Source organism: Typopeltis vanoorti, chromosome 3 (assembly GCF_054136105.1).
Source record: "Typopeltis vanoorti isolate ZY-2024b chromosome 3, IOZ_Tvanoo_1.0, whole genome shotgun sequence".
Taxonomy (NCBI): Eukaryota; Metazoa; Arthropoda; class Arachnida; order Uropygi; family Thelyphonidae; genus Typopeltis; species Typopeltis vanoorti.
The window spans coordinates 146,190,744-146,218,302 of NC_143551.1; the positions used below are offsets into that span (position 1 = coordinate 146,190,744).

General features: G+C 33.8%; 1 protein-coding gene across 1 annotated transcript in view; it reads left to right on the forward strand.

The window, feature by feature from the left end:
* Positions 1 to 17,503: 17,503 nt before the first annotated feature.
* Positions 17,504 to 27,559, forward strand: part of LOC150108639 (serine/threonine-protein kinase PLK2-like) — a 321,698-nt gene continuing 311,642 nt past the window's right edge. The window contains exon 1 of the mRNA XM_090416098.1: positions 17,504 to 17,564. The gene's annotated coding sequence lies outside the window, so the exon portion shown is untranslated. The remainder of the gene's footprint in view (positions 17,565 to 27,559) is intronic.

The following is a 27,559-nucleotide window of genomic DNA, read 5'->3' on the forward strand; positions in this document are numbered from 1 at the left end:
TCTCTAAATTTCCACTCACTCTCAATGGAAAAGAAAACATATCTAGATGATGTTAAGTCATAAATGTAGTCAAAGCATTTTCTTGTACATGACATCTGAATGCAAGCAACTTTTCATTATTGATTTATCGTATGATTTCAAGATAAAGATGGAAGATTGTAGTATGAATATGGCACTATTATGTGCAATAATGTTAATGTTACGAAAATATAATTTGTTATATGATGTGGGAAATCTGAAGAGTTGCCGTTTTTTAGACGGAGACAGGAACCCGGAAAAGCGCAAGAAAAATTGTTACGTATTACCCTTAGGTTCATCTTCCGTCAAAAAATACACAGTAATAAATGTTTTTTAGAAGGAACTAACATGAAGAACAACTATTTCTAACGCAGACGTCATATAAAAAAAATGCACGTATTTGAATAATATTCTTTCAGCGCTTGATTTTGTAGACTAGAAAGAAATAAACGGAAATGTGTTAACAATGCCTTTCATCACACCAACAATTCAACATACACGTGAAATCTGATTAAAGAACAAAACAAAAAAAAAAGTCATGCTTCTATGACATCATTAGAACTATATTGTTGAATTTTGAATAAACTGAGCTAATAGACGTAATTCACGAACAATGTGTAACTCTTCCTGACAACGAATTAATTTTTTTCCTAACCAGCACGTGACTTCTGTATCTTTTGGTACACAATAATGCTGCTTATCTAATATAATAATACTTCCTATTTTTATTTCTCTTTTCTAATTCTTTTAACTTTCACCATATATGTTTTTGTCTTTTTCTTCCAACTTCTTCACTGTTATTTTAATTTTATTCATTCCATTTTCCAAGCACAGAGAAACCGAGAACCACATCTGTGAAAGTTAAATATTCCTGACTAAGCCTTGAAGGCTTTAAAATATAGGCACAAGTGACGTGGTGGTATCTAGCAGACATCATGTGAAAATCCCATCAGATGTCGAGCATCTGTGTCAAAGTAGCTATAAAATACTCATGAACTCCAAGAAGATCCAATTATATTGTGAAAGTAGAAAGAACGTCTGGCAGCCTTATCGATTACCCAAAAGTCGTAGAAAGACGTTTGAACGTACAACGCGCAAGAGAACCGTCAATATTGTGCGGCAAGCCAAGAATAAACACAGATGGTTATAGCTCCGAAAATACAGCCTTGCTTCTAAGAGACTTATTGGAAGATCCATGTATAGGCAGCTACCTTATTACAACCCTTGTGAACATTCTAATACACTGCGTAGTTCGACCCAGCTGTCACCCGCACATAAAACGCGCCGTTCACATTATGTTAGACAAACGAAACTATAAAGGAAAGTCTATTTTTTTCTTTCTTTTTGGAAATAAAGAAAAAATAAAACTGCGATGGTGAAAGCGGCCAGGGTAGTATATTCTGTTTTAAACAACCATTGTATATCGTGGGAATGTTCGGACTTCTGCAAAAACTAATAGAAATCCTGTTAACAGCATTCTCTTCCTGCTTGGTGTACAAAATGACTTGTGTTTCTTCTCAGCCATTTAACTAATGCGAGCTTAACATTTTCGTATTAAAGTTGTAGAAGTCTCTTACCGATGAAGGCAGTTTCTTCGCAAATGCTATTATCAAGAACTAGGCTCTCTCTTAGAGGTAACTGACACACACACATACGATCTGGTTCAGTAAATGTCCTTAGATCATAGCCGATAAATGTCACTTAGTGTGACGTTTTAGCACCACAAAAATCTCACACAAGTTGGTTGTTCCTGTATCATGGTCACTGAACAGGACGGATGTCATGTTTGGAATGCCATAGCAGTCGATGCATTGTTACAACTTGCCGGAAAAATAATCTAAAATACATTTAGAATTCATCTTGGATTTGTATATTCTGAAATGGATGTCACAATAAACATGTCAATTCTTATAAACGTGATTGTAGTTTGATAATATGAAACTTTGCAAACAAAGCAAAGAAATGACTTGAAAAAAAAATTTTTTTTTTATCAGTTGGTATCGGTCCAGAATTTACAATACTGGCAATCGATGTAGTTCTTATAGTATAAAGCACATACCCCCCCCCGACATGACAATAATATACAAAATTATGCATTGTTGAGTTATGTCTCTTTGTTTCAATGACAATTAAAACTAGTTTCATCAATGAAACATTAAAACAAAAATCGAGTGTCTCCTTTGCAATCTCTTAGTAAGTACTTGAACTTGAGTGAACTAAATCGGGAATGAATGAATGAATGAGAGAACCTGTCTGGTAAGTCCCCCCCCCCTCTTTTTTTTTTTTTTTTAGGCTGGAATTGACCATTCTTTCTCTACTTTTGTTTCGGAAACAGAAAAGAAAATAAAATTTAAAAAAAAAAAATGAAATTATTGCATCTGATTCAGATTTAACAATATTTCTGAAAGCTCCCCCTTCTATCGAGTAACAGTTGGGGTTCCAAAACTCGGGTTGAATAAAATTAACCTTTTTGTACTACACCGATAAAACTTTCATATACGTTCTAGGAATTTAAAACTAAAATCCCGAAACATCCATGTATAGAAGGATCAAGGACTACAGACAGGACAAGAAACGTAACTGCATTGCTTCAATCAAATTAGCTTGAGGATTAATCAAAATCAACGCCAAGGCAAGGTCGTGAGTAACACTGGTGGATTTTTGTAAGATGAAAACTACCTCTGATTGGATAACTCAGCTTCAGTTGAATATACCTAAAAATACTTCTCGACCTGGGTTCGTATCTCTACAGAATTAACCATCCATAAAGCATGTATGGCTCTTCCCACCCTGTTAACAGATTTTATTTTATTTTTATATTTAATATTTGAAACGACGAAAGTTAATTCATGTGCCGGAAAATTTCTTTTCATTATTTTGTGTTCTTTAAAAATACCGTGAAATGCTTACGAAAATTGAATTTATTTCGACTGGAACATCTCTTCAGAGCGCGGTAATTGCATTACATTTCGTAAGCTGACGTTTTATTTGACATTTGAAGCAGCTAATGGTAAAATAAATGCGGTCTCTTTGCAAGAATACCACCACTGTTGCAGTCTAAATGTAAAATTGAAATAAACACCTGAAAATCGATTGTTCTGAAATACTTCATGAATTATTCTCAATTATTTTCGCATTGTTAAAATGCGTGCGTACATGTGCGCATGCGACTGATCATTGTTAGATTCAACAACACATAAGCTGATCATGCGTAGTAACTCAGAATCACGACTATGGATTAACTCAACTAGAAACACTTCATATGAAGTGTTGCAAAGAAATTATTTCTAAACAGATGCGAATGGAAACGTGGTTATTTTTCTTCGAAGAATGTTAACCAAAGAATTACAAAATTAATCCACTTGTTTCGTAATCAGTTTAAAGAAAAACTGTTGTGGAAATGTAAAAGGATTTCTCTGATTTGCAAAAACACTTTTGGTAGATGAAACTGAACATCGCGAGATTTAAATTTAAATATTTAAATATATTTTACAAATATAACGCTCTAGTTTGAACTTCATAGAAGAGTTTTGTACTAATGAATCTGATAGAATTATCCGTAAATATTAAAACTAGTTTATTATAAAAATCCTTCTCTCCAGTTTTCTTAACCAGTGCTAAAATATCTCTGAAGTCATTCGATCCTGTTAAGTAATCTCAAGAAATAAAGAGGACTGCTCATCAAAGATGTAATCTTCAACTGGATTTTCTCGAATTTTTGTTGAAACTCCAAATAGATTTAACTCCTTTGTCAGATTTCAATTTTTGATTTTAAAAGTTGAGTTGATTTGTTTTGCTTTGCGAGGAGGGAGTGGGGGGAGGATGAAGTCGGCTATCTCCCCCAGTTTGGTAAGATCTAAGATCGCACTGTATGCAAATCCTAAAATATAAAAGTATAAAAGTAAAAACAGTTGATTAGTTTGCTAAATGGATAATCCTGATTCGGGCTATGAATGTTTTGAAATGCAACAGTTGTTCATGTCAGCTGCAACTCAGCAAGATGAAGAACGACGTCGCTGCTTATCCAATCAAGCGGAGCGTAGACGAAATGACACTGTATTCATTTTAGAGAATTCTGAAACGTCGTCAAAACTTCGAAATGAGGGTTAGTTACAAAGACTTTCATTCACTAAAATAAAGATTTATTAAGTAAAGTTCTAAGAAATGGAAGGCAATTGCGCCTATCCACCATTTACTTGCGAAAATCGTGCATCACAGTACTTAATGAGGAACCAATCTTGAGAGGCTTTACACTGTAAGATACTCAGTTATGTAATCAAGCAGAGTAAATGTAGAAGGATGAACATCTCGACAAGCAATTCATTGTCCTTCATGGAAATGAAGAAATCGATTATCTGGGCCAAATAGTTTTCCTACACGTCGTATTATTTATTAACTATGGAGGAGGAGAATGTTAAACAAAATTCCTCTCATATAATTTATAAGTTCCAAAATTGGATCATCAGCCTTACAGATGAAGACAGAGACTTTTTAGTACTCTTCCAAGGCAGTTCTTTCTCTGACTCTTCTTTCCAAGTTTTTACATCATCCTTCTCGGTTGCTCTCAATTTTCCGCTTGGATTATTGATTGCTTTCGTATCTTTACATATCGTAATCACATGTATATCGAGCAGGGAAAAAAAAAGGATTTTAAAACTGGATTCTCCCTTTTTTTTTCCTCTTTCAAGATTTAAGCAACGTGTAAGCAGCAAGATTTTTTTAAGGATCATAAATAGTTTACATCAACTCCTTTTTAAATTCCCCTGTTATTTCATTTAATTTATCTTTATATGATTTCATCGTTTAAATTTTTTTACAGTTTTTCTTAACATAAATAACGATATCTATCTTTCATAAACGGGTGCAAATACGAAGTTATATTTTTTTAACTTGTCATTAAATAAGCAGTTTTCGCATCGTGAATTATTTTTTAAGCTATTATTTTTTTCTCTTTCGTAATAGATCCATATATACTGAATGGTCACTTTATTAGGAACACTTCTCCATTTTCCTAAATCGGGAAGTGTTTCCCCCACTCTTTTTTCCCTATACTAATGATCTAATCCCCGAGTGACCCACACTTCACCGTGTACGCACTCGAAACCGAAAATTCCACGGAACAGATTGGTCAATCCTTATTCCAGGTGTGTCCTATGTCCTGGAGATGCGTGTGTTCACGGGGCCGGTTTGCCTTTATCTGGGGGACGAAAAACCCCAAGATAAATTTACGGGTGAAAAAATCCTTTACCTTCGTCTGAGACTGGCTAACTCACCTTTCGTCGAAAGAGACCAGATAAAGGTTCCTCACGTCACAGACGGGAATGAAAGGGCTTCGTCTATACCCAGCTGAAGTCCCCGAATATTTTTACTCACTTTGCGAAACGCACCTAGAAATGATTGTGTTAACAAAACACGACTTACAAAGGTAGCAAATATTATACAATAAACGACGGAATGCATTCTTCTGTCTATTTCATACTGTTTTTCAAATAACATCAAAGGCTTCTATTAAAAGCCTATATTCAGAAACGACAGCTTTATTCTTTCTATCTTTCTTTTTAAATATATTCTGCAATAAAAAAGTATCAAGATGAACACGATCATCACAAATACCTTCGTAGTGTTTGTCAGCTGCCATAAAACACATTCAAGGGTAAATACAACATTGTTTCTTGAAAAGAAAAAGAATCTATAGCGTTAGATTTTCCTGTCTGCCTTTCGTTTTGCTTTGTATTACTCTTATAAGCAACAAAAAGGTTGCATTTAGTTGCATTCCGTAAGACCTCTGGCAGTCCGGAGGTGAAGGGACAAAATGCCGCCCGCGAAGAGCACGGATTGTGCTAACTCTGGGCGTCGACGGACGAAAGCTCTCTCATTTCACATGGATTTAAACGAGATTCAAAGGAAAATCTCCAGTGGATTACAGCGTTCCGTGAAACCTAGCTAAAGATATTTTCATTCGCTACCCGTATTTACTCTGTTTCCATTTGTCTTCGATGTTTTTCTTTTGTATTCCACGCGCTGCTCGTCCGTCCATGTTGGGTCCCAATCGAAAGCTTCGTGTTTATCGCTTAGAGTTCGTTTTTGCCATTATGTTGATAAAATTCCAGGAGTCTATTTTCTTATCGGATGAAAGAGGTCTCTTTTTTTTTTTTTTTTTCTTTATCGGTACTTAGTTAAAGTGCATTCTCGAAGAATTTTCCCCCTCTTTTTATATCCAATGAAAATAAATTGTAAATAGCAAACAGACCATTGCGAACTGTTTCAAAAATGAGGGAATTAATGGCTTTTTTTGTGCTGAGATCAAAGTCTGTTGCGACGAATAATTACTAATGAGTGGCTACTTAAAACAGTTCTCGTTCCTCATTCAAAATCGGGGTTATAAGCCTATTTCGTCATCTAAAAAACTGCACGTTCATTAAGAGAATTTGAAGAGATCTCTTCCGAGATCTTCTCTTCAAATTTTTCGAACAATGTAATATTGTAAGTATTGTCATGACTTTATAAAAATTTAATCCTGTCAGCGGGGTTAGCCTGGTGGCTTTGGGCTTCGTAACCATACGCCTGGGGAAGGAGTGTCCTAGGTTCGATTCCCGTCGGAGACTTGAGGAGCTGAAGGATCTTCAGCTCTCTCTCTCTCTCTCTCTCTCTCTCTCTATATATATATATATATATATATATAGAATATAGAAGTGATCACCAATTAACCCCAATCTTGGTGATACCGTATCTCTCATAATTCTTTATGCTTGGAACGGATACAACCATTTAATACATAAATGCTAATAGTTGTTACTTTTTCTTTATTTATTGTAATATAACTATGTTAAAAAATTAAAGGCGTATGATATATTTTTGAATTTTAGGAGATAATTTAATTTATGTAAAATATTAAATTATAAATTATTAATTAAATATAAGTTACCCTATTATTTCTAAGATAAATAAAATGTAATATATATGTAAATCATGAAAACTATGAAAAAATAGACTGTATGACGTCACAACGGTAACAAACAATCCAACAAAAACTAATTTTTATGGATTAGAGAGAGTCTCTCAAAGACGGAAATTTTATAATTTTCTTCTCCTATCTGTTCGTGTAGTTTCTTGCAATGTGGTGACTTCACTAAGGGATACAATTTACGCATTCTTCAAAGCAAAAAAAAAAAAAAAAGAGGAACGTAATCCCACTAATCTGATCAACAACAAAGTCAATTTGAAGTCATTCCCTTTGCGATGATGTAAATCAGGTAATTTCGCAAACTAGTTTCAAAGGCGGCTGTTGAAAAGTAGATTTGTACTTGCAGATACGAGTAATTTTTTTTGGGGGGGATGAAATATATATCATTAAATATTTTAAAGTCTGTGAAAAACAGCGCAGTTTCTCAAGGAGTGTGCTCTACCAAATTGTTTAATTATTTCTTCGATTTTATTTCTTTCGCCTAGAAAATGCATTGGGTTGAGTTGTTTTGGAATTATTGCTGCAATTTTGGAATTATCATGTCGATTTAAATGCGTTGTATATGTGCGTGTGTTCTTCGGCTAGTTTGCGTAATTTGTAGGATGAAAAAAAATTGTCACGCTCGCTTGTAAAATCCTAATAAAGTTCCTCGCATCCTACATGGAATCTGAACCAGGTTTATCCAAAGGAAGGACAAGTGGATGTAGTCAAAAACGTAGTTCGATATCTTAGAATGCACTTATCGCAAATAACTTTCTTATTTCCTTGCGTGCGATTGCGTTTATTATTAATTTATTATTATTATTATTTTCGAAACCATGATAGCCTCTTTGATGAATATGGCGTATTCTACCAGTGTGCAGTGTTTTTGTCTGTCATGATTAAAGATAATTATGTTGTTCCACTCTTCGTTGGTAGGTACACAGATGTGCTTGAGTAGTTAACTACTTCCACATCATCCTTCGAAAATGGTTTAAACATGATGAATATAACAAATATCTGAGACGAGAACTATTCTTCTGGATGCCTAGAGAATCGTGTGACAATATCTTACAATGGGCTGTCATTTGATTTGTTTGAACCAGAATGGGCAATCCATTGCAGGAAATATGCTTTTTATAAAATTACTATTATTTTATTTATTTTATTTTATTTTTTGGAAATTTAGGTCATATAAAGGGTCATTCTAGTAACAAAATTTAATTTAATAAATTATATTTTCCAATAAAATCAACGTTGTTTTTATTTTTCTTTCTATTCTTGTTATTTATTAACTTTTCCTTCTTAGAAAATTTCTTAGACGTCTTCTTCAGCCACGATACAGCAACACTAATTAATTTAGCACTCCTGTTGGCTTATCAGGATATTAAAAAAATGTAGGCGGATTTTGGGCGATTACATTTATTGCATAGCAATAGAGTTTTGCGTAATTTGCCGAGACCTGCTGCAGGAGGCGCTCCTGTAAAAATACATTCCTTCTACTACTCGGTATTTAAATATTATGATAACTTAGCTTGTCACATTTTTATTTGTTATAGAACAATATAAATTATTCACTTTGCATATTAACCTTTGTTTTTTTTTACTTCATTTAGTTGATTACATTAATTAGGTGTATTTGGTAGACAATTTATCATTAATATCGGTAATAATTTTTTTTTTTTGAGTAAATTTTAAAAAAAATTTTTTTAAAAGTTTTTTGATCTCCGATATTCCAATCCTTTAGAAACACTTAAGATTTTGAACAACTGCAGGTTAAGCTAGTGTTCCTCGTCTCCTAATTCCATCACTGATAGTGTAACTGAATATCGTCGGAGTTTATTTGAATACAATCGCAAACATCCTAAAAGAACTTGCGAAATTTAAAAAAAAAAAAAAAAAAACTCTGACAAATTCTTTTCTGATAAGTGACCGACATTGCATGAACTCTTTCCGTAGCTTAACAGCGTACTGAAACTTCCGTAAACGAATGCGTGTAAAAGGAAAGAATTACCAAAGTGTGAACGATACATCATTTCCCATCTTTTATTCCCAAAGTTTGCTATCACACACGCACGCACGGTTTCTTCTACGCCGTCTCATTCGACGTCTTAGAATGCACTTATCGCGAATAACTCTTGAATATTTCTTCCTCCCACCAGCTAAGATTTACTTTGCTACCCTTTTTTTTTTTTTTTTTTGCTCCCACACCCTATTTTGTTCTTTGCTCGCTTATCGAATTTGCTGGAATTCCTTTATTTCCTCGCGTGCACCGGAGACTCCCACGGCCTTCGATGCACTGAAGGTTAGTTTATCGCAAGCAGGTGGAGAGGAAGAAATCTTCGAGGCAGAGGCGTGCATGTTACTCCCACTGCATTACGGAGAGTGCAGCAAATACTCCCTTCTCTCTCTCTCTTTCTCTTTCTTTCCCACGTGCGTTATAAAATAACAATGTAGCTTTAGTAGTTGTGTATGGTCTGTTTAATGTATAATCACAAGTCATTCTATTTGAATATTGCTTACCCAATCTCGTGTTTTTTAAATTTTTAATTTTTAAAACGTAATTTTTTAAAAAGGGCAACAAGGAAGAACTTAAAACTACAGATTAAAAATAGAGAAATAATGATAAATAAATACATAAACCAAAGAACTGTAAAAGTTGAAAACCATGAAATAGAACAAGTTATCTCATATGTATATTTGGGTAAGCTGATATCTTTTGAGAACTTCTAAAGAAAAGAGATTGAACGAAGAATTCTAAAAAGGAAAGCTTTCGACCAGTGCGTACTTCCTGTTCTAACATATAGGGGAGAAACATGGACTTTAACATAAACCCTAAACAAAAAGCTGAGAACAACACAACATCGGATGGAAAGAAGTATGCTAAAAATAACATTAAGAGATCGGAAGACAAATACCTGGATAAGATCTCAAACAGATGTCACGGATATCGTAAAATACATTAAACAGGCTAAGTGGAAATGGGCTGGCCATATTGCCAGATGCAATGACGGCAGATGGACTAGAAAAACAACAGAGTGGAGGCCAATAGATGGAGGAAGACCCAGAAGGAGATGGAAGGATGAAATAGAATAAGTTGCAGAAGTGAGATGGATGGGACAGGCAGAAAACCGAGTGGCCTGGAAAACCATGGGGAGACCTTCGTCCAGCAGTGGACAGAATCAAAAGGTTGAAGAAGAAGAAGAAGAGGCGCTTGTTTTGGGTAATTATTTTTATTTTTTTATAAATAAAAATAAAAATATGCAATTTTTAAAGAAAAAGAAAGAAAGAAAATGTAAAAATATTTCTTAAAACGCCTTAACATTAATCAGATAATTATAATATAAGTTTAGGTATGTTTCTGAAATCATAACACAGCTTATGATCCCCGTGTGGTTGCCGGGATAAGAATAGCGCCGACGTAAATCCACGCGTGTCGTAAGAGGCGACTAAATGGACGCAGAGCTTCGAGAGTTTTGCTTTCTCAGGTTTCTTCCGGAATTTCGCTCCCGGTGAGGGGAGGGGGCTTAGATTTCGGGAGGTTTGCTTGGGCGTGCATATTTTGAGTCTCTGGGGAGGGTGTCCTCCGGCACGGCCCGGTGAGGGGATTTGTCGATGGATGCTTTTCCGTGGAATATGAGCGGTTCTGCTCGGTGGTGGGGATGCCCCATCACCGAGTGGAGCCAACGCTGGGTTGAACGGTCTTTCGGCCACTATGGAGTGGTCTAGAGATCGTCCTAATTTTTAGAGTCGGCTTTACTTAAAAAAAAAGCACCAATGTAGCTTATGCATGTCGTACGAGGCGACTGAAATGGGTACCCAGGGAGGGTAATGGATGGCAGTGCTGTAGCCAATGAAGTTCTAACTGAGGGCTCGGCTATTGCTGTTACCCTCTTGCCATGATCAGAGCTTTAATAGCTCAATAAGACCTTATCCTTACACTGTCCTCTACAGACAACGGGGAATATGAAAAGCTTTCTTGCTTCGCCCATCTAGCAAAAAAAAAAAAAAAAAAAAAAAAAAAAACATGTGCATACTGTATATATTTGTTTATGTATCTATAATACCCAGATAATCAACTCTAATATAGCTGGAGAATTTCAGTGGAATCGGATATTCGGGCATGTTACTGAACTTTGCTTTTCAGTAGCTAAACCAAATTATACACTCATGAGTCAAAGCATTATAACCGCCTTACAAGCAGTGTGTTGCGCTTCTTTTGGCCGAAATAACCTTTGCACCCGTCTTAACATTGACTCCACTAAACCCCCGAACGTTTGAGGGTATTCTGGACCAACTAGACAGCATGACAACCGGCAGGTCAGCGACCGAGAGAATTACTGGCAGATGCTCTGTTCCACATGATCCCACAAATGTTTGACGAAGAGAATTAGGTGGCCACAGGAGTACACGGAAGGCCTGGATATTTTCTTCGAACTATGGTTGCACATGCGAACCTTGTGACACGGAGCGTTGTCTTGCTGGAAGAGTTCAGATCCATCTGGCCACATTGTCACCATGTAGGACAATACCTGGTTCGAAATAATCCCCGGATAAGAATTAGCAGTCAAGATGTATTCGGTGGGGAAGAGAGTAATTGCATACTAGGATACCGCAGCCACCGGCTTGGTTTCGGCCAACCATGCAGTTCGGTTGGGCTGGAAACAGCCTGGGCGTCATAATGCTTTCGCTCATGAGCGTGCGTCCACATACACAGTACAGACATCTAGTTCAACTGGTGCGATAATGAATGCTGTCACCATACAAGAATACTATTAAGAAACTCACCTCTTTACGATTATTGCATTTTTTTTTTCTGATTGAATTTCAAGTTATTTAGTTGCGAAAAATACTTTTGCTCAATTTTAGGATCATAAATTTAATTAATTCTCAGTTTAGGAATTGCAATCTGAATCTCTTTTATGATTACCTACGATTATTTTCTTATTTGTTTAATGCTTCTGGTTGCATCGAAATATCACTGGATATATCAATAGCAATAATCTAAAAATCATTAATATTCCTCATCATCTGGATTAAAATCATCCACATAATTACACAAAAGGTATTTCTCCCTTCATTCACTATCTCACCCAAGAACTGAAGGAGGCAAAAAAAAAAAAAAAAGTCACTGCTTTAGCGACCACATTGTCAATCAACGTAGAAGTTATGGGTGGGACTAACTCCAAGAAAGCTGCTAGCATGATGGCCAGACAACCATTAGCGGGAGTTCATGTAGCAGAAACGGAATTTCCTGGATTATGACCACATTTATCATCGGGCTTCCCTCCGATCTCCCACTACGCAACGGGAAATCTAACAAATTGACTTCTTTTTTTTTTTTTTTTTCAGACACGTGCACATTGTGAAGCCACAACAATAAGACCAGTTTGACATCCGGAACACGTTCACAATGCATTTGTTCCTTTTTACTAGCGGTTGGAACTTCGCAGAGGAGTCATAAAGAAAAGAATTCATTATGGAAATAAAGAAAAAAAAAAGTGGGATTTATGAAATGAGATGGATCAGAATGTTGACAAAAAAAAACTTACTTTGGAAGTGGGTGGGCGCGCGCGCGTGTAAGTTTTGCTCGTTGGTCTTTCCAACTAAACTTCATTACTGTCTTGTCAGAATGCCGGAGTTACCTTGCGAGCGCGTCATCCGGGACTTAAATTGAACTCGCGTGGCTTGACGTGAGCTACCTAGATGCGATAAGGAAATCCACTAGCCGGTGCCTCTTGAAGAAATCGCTTAATCAAAGAATCTTGAAAAGAAAAGTCGGAAATCTCCCTCAAAAAAAAAAAAAAAAAAAAAAATTATTTTACTCCTAAATAATGAAAACTGCTTGCGACATCTTATGTTTCATTTTGAAGAAACGGCTTCTTAAGATCAAGATTAGATATGCTGTATAAAGGCAAAAGTTAGTCGGGTTGTCAAGTGGTTCTAGCCTGAAACGGAAAACGTTTCCAAGCTATTTTTTCCTCTTTTTTTTTTAAGGAAAAAGAGGTAATCGATTAAAAAAAAAAAAAAAAAAACAGTTGTTAAGACGTTCGGATGTGTCGAGGTCAGATCTTTAGATTACTTTGTGCACTCGACGGTGATGGACACAGCGGATAAAAGAGAAAAGAACAAGCAAGCAAACAAAGATTGGCCATTTCAGATTGCAGATGTTTAGGCGCTCTCCCAGAAGTAATGCATTTTATTACAACACGATCGTATTTACTCGAATATAACTCGCACTTTTTTCCCCAAAATTAAAGTTAAAAAATCTAGATTTTCGAAAACTAAATTAAATCAATGTTTATAATTAAATGCTCAGGTATTCATTATAATTTATAATAGCTCACCTTATTTATAAAATGAATGCATTTAAATTTTAATTATTAATGTTATTTGCGCGATCGCCACTTACCATCATCACGTGATAGATTTGAATCTTTAGCAACAATGGTTCTGTAATTAAATTAAAACAAACAGTTTCATTATTGCTTGTCCTTTTATCTTTTCGGAATCATTTGATCTGTGAGTTTATCATAACTTTGAATTTAAAACCAGTACTGTAACTTGAGCGTTTCTCCATATTTCAAGCAAAAATTACCAGTAATTTACAAGACTTGAGATACGTAATGAACAATCCTTCACGAATGACTAATGAGAAGTGAAAGTAGAACATGAAATGGACAGCAATGGTAGGTAGAGATAGAGCAGCTATGAAGACGTGCATATGATTGGTGCGGTATTAACAAAAGATTGCACGACTCAACAACAAAGGCAAGGCGACAATTGTTGAGTTGAAATGCTAATTCTCTTCAACGAAATTCCATAATATCTGAAACTGCCATAACAACAATCACTATCTATTTCTTAGAGTTTTAAACTTTTTTTGGTACGCGAGATATATGCGAAACTTTTTAATTTCTTTTTTTCATAAAGTAATATCAGGAGTACGAGAATTACGCGAGGCGAGTTATATTCGAGTAAATACGGTATTTCAAAAAGTGTTGTAAATTCTTTCTCGAACGGAGCTTCTATTTCTTTACTATTCCTGATCTTATGGAGAATTTGTCCACTTTGTCGTAAAGCATGGACACGTCGGTGAAACATGAAGAACGTGATATTCATGCGCAATGTTTTCAGTGACAAAATAGTCGAAATATTTGCATAGCTGACACGCAAATTCATATCGAAGAAAGATCTCAAATAGTTCTTTTATTAGACAGTCTATTCAGAAATGAAAACGAATACAAAGCAGGCTTTCTGGTTCAGTTCCTGATGATTCAACAAATACACATATCATTCATAATTCTTTCTTTACTGAAAAATTTTAAAAAGGAAGATGAGTGTTAAGAAAATGCCAAAAATAGCAATACTATTTCTATTATTGTTCATTGATTGAAGAGGATTTGTAGTCTTCTACAGATCCGCTTCATATTCTACTCATTTTTATGTGATTTAAGGAAAGGAGAATCTCTTCATATTTCTTTAAATAGATTAAAAAAAAAAAAAAAATGCGAATTTTCAGACAAAAAAATGCAATCTGAAATTACAATAACGAATTTGTTACTTCTCCCTTATCACTAAACTCTCAGTCCCCCAATATTTGTCGGCATTTCCGGTGATTTATAAAGCGTTCAAATTAATTAGCAATTAATTTGAACAATTGCAATTGCAAAGTAGAAAAGTGCTAAATATTAAACTTCGGTTGCCTCATTCCAAAACATTAGCTTTACATTTTGTTCCGGTTTTTTATTTGTTAAAGGAAAAAAGTTAAAAGTGTTCGATTAGATATACTGGGAGGAAGAATAACAGAATATAAGAAAAAAAAATCGACAACAATAATCATTAAACAACAATAATCAGAATAAAGAAGTCTGACTTTATGTAGAAGAATGTAGATAAAATGATCTCCGAATAAAAACTCGGCAAGGTCACGCATGCTCTATAAAAATATCAAACTTATTCTGTCTTGAAATATTAGCATCTTAACATTTTTAGAAATATTGTTAAACAATCATTCTCCGTCAAGTTTTTAAAACAAACTTACAAGAACTAAAAGACGAGTTGAGAAAGTAGAACAGTGCAGATTTCGTTATCTCCTTGCGACTGTCAAAAAAAAAAAAAAAAAAAAAATCGAACAAAGGTAGGAAGCAAATGACCGCAATGATTGAAAGGCATAAAGAGAAGTTAGCAATGGCTTCATGCATCGCATCTGTTTCAATATTGGTCAGTACATAGTGCACATTCCGTGGCCAGATTACTGGTGTGCTCCGGGCTATAAACGACTTATTCGACCCTATCTTTCACTGCCAAAAGCGGAGGACATTTTTTTTTTTTTTTTTTTTTTTTTTTTTTTTTCCCTGGGCTGCACGCTGTATCATATTTAATAACAAACACAAAGAACAAAGTTCATGAATTTATTATAAAAAGAAAAAAAAAAGAAAAAAAAGTATAAGATTTTTTCCTGTGATGTTATGCACAAAGTCACATGGAAATGTATTATTAAGAAGCAATGATGATTCAGTGGTTGATACTAAGTATACATGAAAAAATATCATTCTGTTCATTCATCGTTGAAAACCATTTCTTCGGGACTCGATTGGCCTCTCTGTAACGAGACATGTTGCGCCCGCAGCAAATGCTAATTATGAGTCCCCTCCAAGGGGATGCATAATTAGCATTTTTTTCCCCTTGGAGAAACACACTAATTAGGTATTCCATACAGGAGATATCTCTTAGTTTTCGGCTTTTATGTGGAGATCATTTGTTTAAAATAATAATAATAATAATAAACATTACTAGTAAAATAATACCAAAGAACGTTCATTATTTTGTATTGTTTCTCTCTGATGAATATCCCTGTCGCTTCATTCTACTTAACAGCACCACTAAAATAAAATACTTCTTCAAAACACAAAGGTCACTGTTGAGCTCGTGTTGAATCAATTCTAAATATCAAAATATTTTCAAAAATTTTAAAGAAAAGTCCGATACGCCTTCTTAAAAAACTTTGCGGGCTTAGAATTTCAATGCAACTAAAAGATTAAGTAAAAAAAAAAAAAGAATCTGTGCTGCTAGTTTCACCCTAAACACTCCTTATCAGATTCATCCCACCAGTTTCCTTTGGCTGCTTTATCCATCGATGAACTAAAACTATGATAAAAATTTAAAATAGTGTTTTTTTTTTCTTTTCCGAAACCTCGAATTTTTACTCCCAAAAAGCAGACAAACCGACCGATGAACACACATTCGCTATCAAATATAAACACACTTGCTCCGTGGTCTAAATTTAGCTGGTTTGATGTTAATTATAAAACAATCATCATTCTTAACAAGTGGTGCCACCTTGTGGTGCTAACTCATCTTGTTATATTCAATTATCTTAAAAATTATAACCACCGAGTAAAAATTAATGTGTTCGCCTCTAGTGTAATACTTCGTTTGCTCACCTCATTAACCACTGCCACGATTTACGTGCTGCGGGTCATTTAAAAGCTACCTCTAAAGTAACAGTAAAAATGTGCATTTTTCCCCCTTCTGCAATGGTTTCTTCAAATTGTTAAAGGGAAAAAAAAAAACCTTTTTTTTTTTTACTTGACATTATTTATTTCGTCTGCGAACAAAATGAGTTCTAGTTTCCACATGATGGAAATTAGAACTCATTTCCATGTGATGTGAAAGTTAATTAGTATTTGTACAAAATCTAAGCAAAACTTCCGATAGGCTGAGTAGTTTTACTGTTAACGGAAACTGCAGAAATTTCCCTTTTTTTTTGCACTAACATATTTTGGGCATGTCACTTTTGATTACTTGGCAAGTGGGTTTTTAATACGAAACAAAAAAAAATCAATAATCTTTCCTCCTTCGCTTTTTTTTTTTCTCGAAAGGAATCCGACTCGAAGACGTTGCACTACCGGCACGCACAAAAGATGGAATTATTGGAAAACCCACAATAATTCTGCGTATGTCCATTTCGGTCGGTGCCTATCGCTAAATGCATCTGACGCTAAGTCATCAAAACAAGGACGGGAAAACGTAACCAAAGAGGCTTAAAGAGATAATGAAAGGTACTTAACTTGCTTCATCGATCAATTTCGAATATTAGCTTGGAGAACTGGATTGGATGCTTCAAGAGTTCCTTTATTATGAAATTAAGAAGTGTGGGAGAATATTTACAGTCTTATTCAATTCATTTTTTGGATAAAAAAAGATTACATACATTCCAAACTATATCAATAATGATTTAAATTAAAGCTACGCCAACAATACTTTTGCATTCCTGTGTTGGAATTAAAAGGGAAATCAACAAATGAAAACTCGACTGCATTGTTAAAAATCACATGATTGTTATGTTTGTTTAGGGTAATATAACACTATGGAAGATTATCACTTTATATGGTCCGATAAAGGAATGCCGAGATAAACTTCATCCGATACGAGATTGTTGACGCATTCCGAGATTATGCATAATAATCTTCGATAACGGAAGAGGTCGTAATGTTGACTTATATATCAAAACATTTTTGATAGAGTGAAATGTTCAGGCAGCAACATTGCCTAATGTGTGTATTTATGGATGAATTAAGTGAACTGTATGGCTGATTTGGTAAGTGACATTTTGTCTTTATTAGATAAAAGATTTAAGTTTACAATCGATAAGTATTACTTCATTTTGGAGCTTTGTAGTTTCCCCAGTTTAAATTTCATGTGTTGGTTTTAAATATATGTGCATCGTTTAGATATCAAATGCCCTTTTTGTTTCGTTGATTATACTTCACATTTCGTATTCAACAGGCTTAACACATATGGCAGTTGAAAGCTAAACTAAAATACATTTAGAAAAATATATTTAGACAAACAGCACGCGAAAATAGTGCATACCTAGTTAGAAAAATATCTCGTTTTATTTGTCTTATTGGCTAAACGTCAGCTATCAAGGATAGCACGGTCATAATGACTTCCAATTCACCTTGGCCGGCGTCAAGTCAGCAGTTTAAAAAAAAAAAAAAAAAAATCTTAGAACGCGCATTTTGGATTGTTGTGTCGTTTTAGACTATTGATGATATTGAGGATTGGAGTTTTACTTATTGCCAAGTTAAGACATGTGCAGGTAATAGTATCTTATTCTGACTGAGCTCCGATGGCGAATAATGTGCCAGCTGCCACATTCATTGTTTCTTGCTCTTTTTGTATGCTTCAGCGTTAATCTTGAACAATAATAACCCATTATTGTTCAAGAATAATTGGTCTTCTATTGTATGCTGTCAGGAATGCAATTCTTAACTCTGAATATACGAGGTCTCTTCAAAAAATGTACCCGGATTGGATATAGATTTCGACTTTCACCGCTTGTTATAGCGAGTCTTATTGACAGACTAAACTCTCACCTAAATTTGTTTCCTGATGATTTGTACAAATCAACGTACTGCGTATTCATTGAATTTTGTTTTAAAATTGGCAAGCCTGCTAACGAAACAGATGGTTTGCTGAAAATATCATGTGAAGATATGGCCATGGGACCTAGAATAAGTCTCTGAGTAGTTCCATTGATTTTAAGAGGGAAGACCCGCAATCGATCAATTACTGGCACACCCCTCAACGTGCAGTAAAAGTTCTCGATTTAGTTCGAAATGATCGTCGATTAGCTTCACTAGTGTAGCAGAAAAGGTTTGATTTTCTATGGATTGGAACAACCTGAATCGAAGATCAGAACATGAAGTGTGTTTGTGAAAAGTTTGTACAGCGACAAGTAAAAGAGGAGAAAAAGGATTTTTTTCCATTTTTTTTTTACACTTAAAGAAGATTGAGTTCTGAACACATAATAACAGATAATAAGAGGATCATCCGAAGAGACTGATGAACCCTTAAAAAATGCGGATTTTTTAAAATAACGTTAAACCCAGGTCATGTCGTTAGCCTTTATATATAGGGGAAAGATTGGAAGGATGTGAGAAAGTGCAACATTTTTTGGCTCAAACGTAACCTCATAAGTACGGCAGCAGCAATCTGATTCATCAGAATCGATTCCTTGCATGTTTTTCACCGCAGAGGTTTACATTAATTTTGAAAGGCTAAAGAGTTGATGACGTCACGTCGATTAAGTGAAGTTCGACGAAGATACTTTTGCACACTGCAGAAACAGATTTCGACGTTTCCAATAGCGGCACCGCTGAAGAAAGAACTTACTTCGAAGGAAAGTACAAGTCCTAATCCTGTAAGCCTCTTATCTTTTGTGCAGTCCCAATCCGGATGCTTTTGACATCAAAATGAATAGAAGAGGTCTGTTGAGTCTGGTGAATAGACCTCATCTATTCACTTCGACAACGATTCTATTCAACCACCGTTGCAGTACTGCGTCAATTTCAGAAACAGAAAATTCAACCACAAACCATTTTTCTGCGCACTGCCCTCTGACGGCCAACTTAAGAAATTAATTTGATTCTCTCATACATTACTCTACGCACCCCCACACATATATCATAACAACAGCATTTCTGCCCTTGCCGCTGTGGAGAAAATACTTCAAGTCTTTTAATGATTCATAAAAGTGCCATTTGTATAAACACGGGTTCTCAGAACGGGCACGCGAACCACAGTTCATGTGTAATCAATTCGCGTTAGCTGTGGAACATTTAACATTAAAGCCCATATACTCCCTCTCCCTCTACAGATTAAATCCCTTATCGCACAAACACTGAAGACAAACGGCTTTGTCTTTATTGTTATGGACGGAATTTTGAATAATTTGATGGCAATATTTTATGATTGTTTATTTGTGGATAACGTTTGACCGCCTATTGGCAAAGTGCCAATTACTCTGTCCACTATTGATTTCATTATTTAGGCTTGGGTGGGTGGGATGGAGGATGATAATTTTATTTAAGGCCCAACTATGGAAACAGCGACGGTAGCATTTAGCGTAATCCCTTTTGACCCCAACAGATCTTAAATTAGTTCAACCTTAACCACCTCAATAACAGACGTTTCTATGAAATAAATCTTCCGTTGTCGTGTGCATTGTACAATTTTATTTAGTTCTGCACATCGGCAGACAGAGCCGACTTAAGATTAATGCCATATTCGCAACCCACTAAGCAAAATATCGAAATCAACACATTTGAAAGGGCTACTGCGGCCTCATTTCTTTTTTTTTTTTTTTTTATATAAAGTGTCTCCGAAACGTGGTCTAGTATCCAAGACTTCTGTTTGCTCTTGACAATTTATAAATTGTATTTATATATTAGACGAGCGGAAAAGTTAGCAGACAAAAATCAATAGTTGCCAACAATGCAGTGGAGTAAATATCAACCAATGCAGACACTGCGTCAGTAAAAAAACAAATAATACAAAAATAAATTAAATTAAAAATTAAAAAATAAATTAAATTAAAAATTTAAAATGTAAATAAAATAAAATAAAGATAAATAAAACTTTCTCAATGCAGATAATCTAACAACAGCGATACATTACTCCATCCTCCACATTTAGCGACCTCCATAGTGCAACTGCACCGTTGTTGTTTTGTTTTATGCAGAAATATTTTGTCTTCGGGTTATCCACCTGTTTTAAGGATTATATGCTGGAGCACATCAGCATGTATTAGTTTGAATCTATTCTCCTCACTCACGTTCTATTAGAACAGAATATTTCTCAAAACAAAGTAGGACGTGATAGTTTATGATATTTTATAAATAATAAAATAAAACGAAATAAAAATTATTAATAGTTTAATAATTATTCTTACTAAAATAATATTGCTTAGAAAACAGCTATTAAATTTTTAATAAAGTATATTTCAGGTTTTCTTCTTTAATGTTTTATTTTATCCTTAACTTATTTATAAAAAAACGATAAATGTGAAGAAATTAAAGTTTTTTGTTCGTTTCTATACATTTGCACCCCCCTTCGCAACCCAACGTGCATCATAATTTCCCCTGTCAATGACAATCTTTGGTCTGATGAGAACTCAGTGGAGCGAGTTTTAGTATATACAAATGACAGTATTTAGCGGAATGCGTCATCAGATATTTGTTACTTTAGGTTGTTTTTAATTACGGCGAAGCAATTAAGGTTATGAGGTCAGGGCATTAAGTCTTACTAACTGCATATATTCTTCAGCCGGTTTACCTGTTTTGCACGATGAAACAAAAATCGAGCTTTCCACAGAAATAGCAGAAATTTATAGTTAAGACTGGAAGAATTAATTTCGAGTTAACATATAGAAAGATGGCTATCTAGGTTAAGATAAAAGCCAGAATAGGCAACAGTAGAGGATAGTTTGAAGTCCATTATTTACATGCTGGAAACTACTTATCTTTCTCGTAACAAATTACTTATAGGATTTTGGGAAGCTACTCCTTCGAATAGTCAACAAAGTCTCATCCCTCACATCGAGCCTGTTTATTAATTGCATTCTAAAATTATCTTTTCGAAAGAAAAAAAAAATCCTTTGTCCTCACCCAGTTTATATTTTTATATTTTTCGACCTCCTTGCTACAAAGTTAACAAAAGATAGAATAATGCTATTTTAGTATCTTAATTGTAGAAAAATAAATAAATATTATTTTATTTAATAATAAGAGGATTAATTATTAAGGAATCGAATTACGTTATTATTGTAAGTATATGAAAGAAATAATAATATATAATGCATCAATAATTAGATAATTCTTTATTTTAATATGTTCAGTTACATTCCTTATGGAGCTGTTTCACAGAAGAATGTGCTGGAAAAGTACTACTGGGATAATCATTTAATGCATCATCTACAAGTTCATCATCATTATTACTTCATGAATCATCCTTTTGGTCATCAGCTACAAGTTCATCGTTATCATGATCGTCATTTAATTCATGATCGTTACTTCATTATCATTTTGTTCGTCAGCTACAAGTTCATCATTACTTCGTTATCATCATCATGTAGTTCATCATTGACATCATAATTTTGTTCTTCACCTACCAGTTAATTACTTCACTATCATCGTAATTTAGTTCATCTTCATTACTTCATCATCATCGTAATTTAGTTCGTCTTCATTGCTTCATTATCATCGTAATTTTATTTATCAGTTACAAGTTTATCATTCATTATCGTCATTTAGTTCATTATCATTACTTCATTAATATCATTATTTTGTTCATCAGCTACAAGTTTATCATTACTTCATTATTGTCCATAAGTTCATTAAGAATACTTCATTATTGTTATTTAGTTCATCGTCACTTCATGAAATCATCCTTTTAGTCATCAGCTACAAGTTCATCATTATCATGATCGTCATTCAGTACATGATCGTTACTTCATTATCATTTTGTTCATCAGCTAAAAGTTCATCATTACTTCGATATCATCATAATTCATTAACATCATTATTTCGTTCATCACTTACCAGTTAATTATCAACCGGTTCATTACCATTGTAATTTAGTTCATCTTCATTAATTACTTGTGATCGTAATTTAGTTCATCATCATCACCATTACTTTTTCATCATTTTTCATCATCTACTAGTTCATTACTTCATTATCATCGTAATTTTGTTCATCAGCATTACTTCATTAACATAATTTTGTTCATCACCTACTTCATTATCAATGTCAATTAGTTCATCTTTAATTCATTAACATCATTTTTTCCTCACATAAAATTCATTACTTCGTTATCATCATTTAAATCCCCATCATTATTTCATTATCATTGTAATTTACTTTGTCTTCATTACTTTATTAACATCATTTTTTCATCACCCTACTTGTTCACTACTTCATTATCATCGTAACTTAGTTAATCTTCATTAATATCATTATTTTGTTCATCAGCTAAAAGTTTATAATTACTTCATTATCGTCATTTAGTTCATTATCATTATTCATTATCATTATTTAGTTCATAACATTACTTCATTGACATAATTTTGTTCATCATCTACCAGTTCATTAATTCATTATCATCGTCATTTGTTTCATCATTAATTCATTAACATCATTTTGCTCATCACTTACAATTAATTACTTCATTATCATCATTTAGTTCACCATCATTACTTCATTATCATTGTAATTACTTCGTCATCATTACTTTATTAGCATCACTTTTTCATCACCTACCAGTTGATTAATTCATTGTTATCATAATTTAGTTCATCAGCTACAAGTTTATCATCATTACTTCATTATTGTCATTTAGTTCATCATTATGTCATGAGCATCATTTAGTTCATAATCATCATCATTACTTTATCATCATTTTTCATCACCTACTAGTTCACTGTCATTGTAATTTAGTTCACCATCATTACTTCATTATCGCCGTAATTTAGTTCATTATCATTAATTGCTTATGATCGTAATTTAGTTCATCATCATCATTATTTTATCATCATTTTTCCATCGCCTACTAGTTCATTACTCCATTTTCATTGTAAATTAGTTCATCATCATTATTTCATTACCATCATTATTTAGTTTATTATCATTACTTAATTATGTCATTTATTCATCATCATTTTGTTCATTACTTTTCTTCTGCTTGCAGCAGTAGGTGAATGTAAGGTGATTTTTTTGAAGTTGATTTTACAAAAAAAAGATGTGCTTTCATGCAGTATGGTGAATGACGTGTACTGTGTTTATAATATTGAAGAGTTGTTTAATGAATTTTACATTATATTTAAGTCTTTCTTTGGTTCCTTTAGGAAACATATTCTAATTTTGTTTAGTGTCAGTTGCTTTAAGAGAATTTTAAAGTAGCTAATATTTAAACTGTCAATCAGATCTTAAAATTCAAAAACTTGAAAATTCACAATAAATTAAATCCCAGTCGGTACTGCCGTAATTTAGTTCATTATCATTAATTGCTTATGATCGTAATTTAGTTCATCATCATCATTATTTTATCATCATTTTTCCATCGCCTACTAGTTCATTACTCCATTTTCATTGTAAATTAGTTCATCATCATTATTTCATTACCATCATTATTTAGTTTATTATCATTACTTAATTATGTCATTTATTCATCATCATTTTGTTCATTACTTTTCTTCTGCTTGCAGCAGTAGGTGAATGTAAGGTGATTTTTTTGAAGTTGATTTTACAAAAAAAAGATGTGCTTTCATGCAGTATGGTGAATGACGTGTACTGTGTTTATAATATTGAAGAGTTGTTTAATGAATTTTACATTATATTTAAGTCTTTCTTTGGTTCCTTTAGGAAACATATTCTAATTTTGTTTAGTGTCAGTTGCTTTAAGAGAATTTTAAAGTAGCTAATATTTAAACTGTCAATCAGATCTTAAAATTCAAAAACTTGAAAATTCACAATAAATTAAATCCCAGTCGGTACTGCCGAGGGACAGATTAACACATTAATCTAATAATATCAATTTTAATTAAAAAATTGGGCAGGAAATAAAAACAAATCCATTTACGTTCTACAATATTTTTTCCTTCTTTGCAGATTTATGTATTGAAAACTTGTCTTGGAAATAAAAGTGCGAGAAGTATTTTTTGAAAAAGGAAAGAAAACTTTAAGCAATGCATTCTCAGTGTTCTATCTTTCCCCCCCCTCCTGTGACAAAAACCTCCCCCTTCTTCCCAAATAGCATTACGCAGTTTGTAGAATGGCCCTTATTTATAACGCATGCTCTCCGCTCTTTGGCATGTACTTGACGTAATATCTGTCGCTTCCTTAAAATTAAATGTCCGCGAAGACACCAATTGCTGTTGACATTATTGGATGAGGTTATTTGACAAGGGTTTGAAGATTAAGAAAAACGTCAATGCGGTTGCAAAAAAGATGGACAAAAAAACCATGGAAACACACACACACACACACACACACACACACACACACACACACACACACACACACACACAAACTGTGTAATCCCCGGAATCACTTTCAAAAATGAACGCTTTTAATTCCCTTAGAGTGGTGTGTGGGGGGGGGTGGTGAGTCTTGGGATAACAAAGTAAGTTTCTTTGGTTTACAACTTTCCCGCATCTTAGATCCCCATGATGATGTCTTTAAACGCTGTCTACTTGATGGGTCATTAATTAAGAAATGTTTTCTTATTGATTCTCTCAAAACTAAGATGTAACCGAAAATAATGATCTTAAAATATCGTTTTCGCAAAAAGAGCCAACGATTTAACTGAGGAAGAAAAAGACGATCAATAAGTAATTTCTGGAAAAAGGAGAAATAAAAATTGTGTTGTCTCACGTGACAAATAACGAAGATGAACATCAGGAAAGTTGAGAAATCTGTGAATATGTGCTGAGGAACGGAGCTCTGTGTGTGTGGGGGGGGGGGGGGAGAAGAAGCAAATTCTCATTTTGCGAATGAATGTAATTTTAGGTTATCAGATTAATGGTTTGGTAATCTTCAATTACATTTTTTTTACTCTTATTAGAATGCTCCGTCGCTGCTAGATGACACCCACCAACCCCAAGTCATTGTATGTATGAACTGCCTTTATTTTTACTACAGTTTTACACATGATATTTTGAAATCTCCCTTTTTTTCGTGAATTGAAATTTTAATTTAAATTCAGTATCCCTAAGAATTGAAATTTCATAAAAAGGATGATTTCCAACACCTGCTTCTCCTAATCATTCTTATATAACGCTCTTACCAGTTTAGTTTACGCATCTTTCTGTTGAAATGGCTTTAGTGCGGTTTTCTTGGGTTCTCTGTCCATTGTCAAGTGGTTTTTTAATGTAATTTCGTATTACAAAGAGACACCCTGCTCTCAGCCAAAATTGTCCTTTTGGCTGAGAGCAGGGTGTCCGTTCTCTAAGATATGGATGCTTTATGATTGTGAATCATAAAGGTCATCGTCCGGTATGAGATCCCTGCCCTGCTTACTTGGAGGCCTGAAGCGGCTTGAAAAAAGTTCCAAGTTCGGTCTCTGGAGCAATGTTTCCAGATTACCCAACTCTTAGACCAGCAAAGTACTAATGTATCATAGGCTAATAGCCTTTTGTGGTTGAGATTCATATAAAAAGCCATTTAAGTGAATCAATGTTATGCAATTGAAAGTATCAGTATGATATAACTGTTAACAAAAATTTTAAAATGTCTTAGTAAGGACATCTTAAATGATAAGAAATGAATATCAGAATTTTTGAGCTAAATGCAGAAATTTTATGGCTCTATCTTAATAAAAAAAAACAATTCAACGTAACGTCATTGAATAAAGCTGTTATTACTCCTACTTACAAAATCACAGATTAAAAAAAAAAAAAAAAAAAAAAAACGGAGTCTCTTCAGCAGTCAGGCTAAAAGTTCATTTAAAAATTACTTATGGTCCTAAGCTGGATTTAAAGACAAATTTCTAACTATATAATTCTAAACGTTTCTTAAATAATAATTTTATAAGTATAACAGATTAGTTGAAAATATTCAATTTATCTTAAGGGGTTCCCAAATCCTTCTATAAGTTTAGGATCAATAATATGTCGGAGTGTAGAATATTACTAGTTTAATATAGTCTTAAAGCTACGTTAATGCTAAGCTATTTAAATTAAGATGTATGGCCAAACTCATTAGCACAATCTAAACTTATGACCAGTCAGACATCGGCCAATTACTTCATAAATCACATGGGCTCTATTAGACACGAATCTAAGATCATCATCATCATCATGCCAAATTCGAACATCGTTTGTTTACTGTAGACCAACTATTAATTTGATGAATTGTTGAACCGTGTTATTCGGGAGTATATAATACCGGTATCGGTTTAATCCAGGCCTCAATAATTCATTGTTCACTACTCGCACTGACTATGAAGCACTTTATCAATTAAACTTACAAAAATGCGCATGCCTTTTGATATGTTAAAAGCAAAATTCAATTAAGTAAATGCGTAATATTTGAATATAATTAAAAAAATAGCGAATCCAGTACATATAATGTGCAATTTTATGTAAAAAATAAATACATAAATAAATAATAATTGCGCGCGTGCTCCACGTTTTGTTCATTTTACATTTAGCGTAATGCCAACAATGGAATGAACAGCGACCTCTGTAAAAAAAAAAGGTAGAGGAAACTGTCCAAAGCAGACAAAAATTTGAATTAGGTTTGTTCTATCATTTTTCTTTCTTCTTCTTCTTTTGTTGGAAAGGTGCATGATCATCTATATTGCTTGTTCCAAGCGAATTAACATATGTAAAAAGCAATAGTTTCATAAGATCTTTTTATAAGTACACAAAATCACTTAAAATTAATTAGAGCAACATAAAAAATTCGACCTACTTTTCCCCTTTAGTAACTAAATTCCAGTATTAAAAAAAATGCATTATATTGTTGATCTGAACAAGATTAATAGCCTAAAGATTTCTTTGGGGATGTTTTTTTTTTTTTTTTTTGGTTGGTTACGATAACAAAAAGCTAACCTTTCACATTATGAAAGGAAAACAGTTGTAATTAAATACTGTTCGTTTGACATTTTACATTCTTCACTGGAGGTTAACGGTTCGTTTGCTTTTTCTAACAATGACAAATCGTACTTTGATTTCATCGGTGTTTGTTTAGTAGTTCTCGAAGGATTTTGGAATAATAAACTGAAGTAAAAAAATATGCATTTTAATTTTA